The following is a 3,798-nucleotide window of genomic DNA, read 5'->3' as shown; positions in this document are numbered from 1 at the left end:
GGTGATGGTTACACAACCTTGTGAATGTACCAAAAACCACTGAATTGTATACCTTAAAAATGTGAATTTCGTGCTATGTGGATTACATTAATAAAAAAAGATTAGGTTGAAAAAATTTTTTGTGTAGTATGCTCCTATTATATAATAAAAATCTATGAATATATACATTGAAAAATCTAAGAGACTGTCCTTCATGTTTTATGGTTGGATTGTAAGTGAAGTTTTAAAACTCTTTTGTTAACCTGTATTTCCTAATAAGCATATATTACTTGCATAATAATACTTTTTTAAAACTTTTCGATGAGTTAAGGGGCATCTAGTAGAAACTTCCTGTATGCAGGGCCCTGTGCCAGGGACAGGCAATTGGGACCCCCGGGTGACATTTCTGTCCCCAAGTGCTCTGACCCATGCACCAGCCCAACAGTGCTCACAAGGGGCAGAGGGACAAGCCATGAGGAACCCCCAGGTTTGGGCTGGGAGAAACCCTCTGGGCTGGGTCATGTAAAATTCTCTCAAGTGGGGAGGCTGGTGGAGGAACAGGTCTGCACATTGGAGCAGGCAGCTTTCTACTGAGCTGCCTCAAACCTGGGGAGCCTGATGTGTCTGGGTCTCTTGTTGCTCCAGGCCCACCTCAGGACCAGACCCAGTATTTTGCCTCTTCCCCCACCTCATATCCAAACTCAACTCGAAGCTCATCAGCGAACTGGTCAGCAAACATAATCCAGCTCCCCTGTCCCAAGCCACCTCCACAGACCCCTTGCTGTGTGCCCTCTCTCTTCTTCCCTTCCCCTATATTGCTTCTAGAATCACCTTTGTTTTTTTCAAACCCTTCCCTTCTAGCCCCAAGCTTATAAATCCCACTTCAACACAATAAAATGTTCCATCAGCTAAACCTACTGTCTTTTGAATTCTAGAAGAGGCAACCAGAGATCTGGAATGCCAGCATTTCCCCTTTCAGACTCCCCAGTGCCCCTCAGTGCCCCTTCCTTACCATCTGGCTTCAGTACTGCATGGGGGATGTCCACTCCTGTGGACCCTGTCTGCCTGTTATGGACTAAATACAGCCCCAAAATTCATACGTTGAAATCCTAACACCCAGTGAGGTGGGGGCTTCGGGAGGTGATTAGGTCATGAGGGTGGAGCCCCATGAATGGGTTAGTGCCTTTATTAAAGAGACCCCAAGAGCTCTTTAGCCCTCTTTCTACCACATAAGAATACAACAAGAAGATGGCCATCTGCAAACCAGGAATCGAGCCTTCACCAGACACTGAATCTGCAAGCGACTTGATCTGTAAGAAGTAAATGTTTGTTGTTTAAGCCCCCAAGTCTATGGGATTCTGTTAAAGCAACCCAAACTGACAAAGACCTTGCCTGTTCTCCTGTACCATGCGGAGCTGTGCTGCAGAGAAAACCCAGCACCCAGCACGTGACCAAGCACAGCATCTTCAGGTCCCTGTGGTCTGGCTGGGTCCTTCCCACGCAGTCCAGACACCCCTCCAATGTCAGGGGGTTTCCAAAGAACGTCTCCCATCCAGAAGAGGAAGTATTGGCTACCACACACTGTGGCTGCTGACTGCTAGGTGAGAGGCTCGTAGGGCTACAGAGAGGGGCTCAGATTCTGCCCGGGCATCTCACAGATTCCAGTCCTGGGCAGAGAGTGGCCGAGGAAACTGGAAAGCTGCAGGATACAACCCAGGGAGAGAAGGGGAGAGGGTGTTCCAGCCTCACTCCCCATAAGCTCTGTCTCCATGCCATGCCAGGCCCCCTCCCAGGCAATGGGAGGCAGAGATGAACGAGATATGGCTCCAGCACGCCAGGGTCCCTGGCTAGCAAGCCAGAGGCATACCATTCACAATAGTTTTCTTGCGCTCTGCCCAGACACAGATCCTTACATATGTGGATACTCTTTTTATGATGGCGATTGCACTGCAGGGAAGTGGGACTGAATGGCCATTTCAATAAACAAGGCCAATAGATAAACAGGTACATTATAGAGCCCAAAATGAGAAAGTCAAACTATAAAGGTTTTAGAATAACAAGAACAGCTACCACTTACACAGCACAGAACAACATCGTTCTAAATGGTGTGCACATCTTAACTCATCTTAAGCCTCACAATGGTCTCTGAGGTTGTTGCAGAAGCAAATAAAGGACAACTCTCCATGACCTCAAAGTATGACACTGGCTATGTGTGACATTAGGATATGTATATTTTGGTTTTCATCCATCCACATCTTGTTCTAACCTTCTCCCACCTTTCTGTCTTAGAGCCGGCCATAAAGAAAATCCCTGACCTACCTTATCTGATTACATGTCATAAGACCCCCATTTCAGGAGGGGTCCTGCCCCATACCTAGGAGGAAGGAATGCTGCACAGAGAGGCCAAGAAGAATCTGAACAGACAGATGTTGCTGATTCCTCCACTCAGTCTATTAGTGTTACATCAAAGCCTTTTTGTCCAATCACATTTCTACATGGTTCTCCATGCTTCAGTCATGCCTACATGATGAAGCTTCCATGAAAATCCAAGAGCACAAGGGTTAGAAAGCTTCTGGATAGCTGAACACATGGGGAGGTTCCTAGAGGGTGGTGCAGCCAAGGAGGTGGTGCACCCATCCCCATATCTCGCCCTATGCATATATTCATCTGTATCCTTTGTGATGTCCTTTATAATAAACCGGTAAACATAAGTACACATTGCCCTGAGTTCTATGAACCACTCAGCAAATCAGTCGAATCCAAGGAGGGGGTTATAGGAACCCCAGTGTATAGCCAGTCAGAAGCACAGATAAGACAAACTGTAGCTGGCAATTAGGATGGGGAGGAAGTCTTGGGGACTGAGCCCTCAACTTGTGGGATCTGACACTATCTCCAGACAGATAGTGTTAGAATTGAATTAGAGGACACCCAGCTGGTGTCTGCTGAGAAACTGCCTGCTTGCTTGCTGGTGGGGAGAAATCCCCACACATCCGGTCACAGAAGTCTGTCTTTTGTGTTGATTGCTGCTGAGTAAGAGTACAGGAAAAACATTCACTTTGTGTTTTCTCATATATACTATAAAAGGAAAGGCTGACGTGGTTAAATACTACAAAGTTGGCAAATTCTATTTATCACAAGACCCTATTAAGAGAGTGCAAATGCAAACCACAGGATGGAAAAGCGTATTGAGAAGCACATATATCCAAATGAATACATGGAGAACACCTATGACCCATTAAAAACTAATCCAATAAAAAATGGGCAATAGACTTGAACAGACACTTCCATGCAGAAGATATAAGGATGGCAAATAAGCCCGTGAAAAGATGCTCAACATCATTAGTCTTTAGGGAAATGCAACTTAAAACTACGGTGAGATACCACTGCACACCCATCAGAATAGCTACAATAGAAAATACTGACAATATCAAGTGTAGGTGACACTGTGGAGCACTGGAACTCTCAAACACTGCTGAGGGAATACGAAACGGCACAGCCACTCTGGAAAACAGTTTGGCACAATCTAGTACAGCTGAAGCTGTCCATACTCTAAGGCCCAGCAACTTCACCTCGGGCAAACACGTGGACTTAGAAAAATGTGTAAGGGGGCCGGCCCGGTGGCGCACTGTAGGCCGCTTGGGAGCGCGGCGGCACTCCCGCTGAGAGTTCGGATCCCACATACAGACCAGTTCCCGCTCACTGGCTGAGCGAGGTGCGGGCGCAACACCGAGGGTTGTGATCCCATTGCCGGTCCTGGTCCGGTACAGGCGCGACACTGAGGGTTGCGATCCATTGCCGGACACGAAAAAAGACAAAAAA

This window comes from Galeopterus variegatus, unplaced genomic scaffold, assembly GCF_000696425.1.
Source record: "Galeopterus variegatus unplaced genomic scaffold, G_variegatus-3.0.2 Scaffold1650, whole genome shotgun sequence".
Lineage (NCBI taxonomy): Eukaryota > Metazoa > Chordata > Mammalia > Dermoptera > Cynocephalidae > Galeopterus > Galeopterus variegatus.
This window is presented reverse-complemented; position numbering follows the sequence as displayed.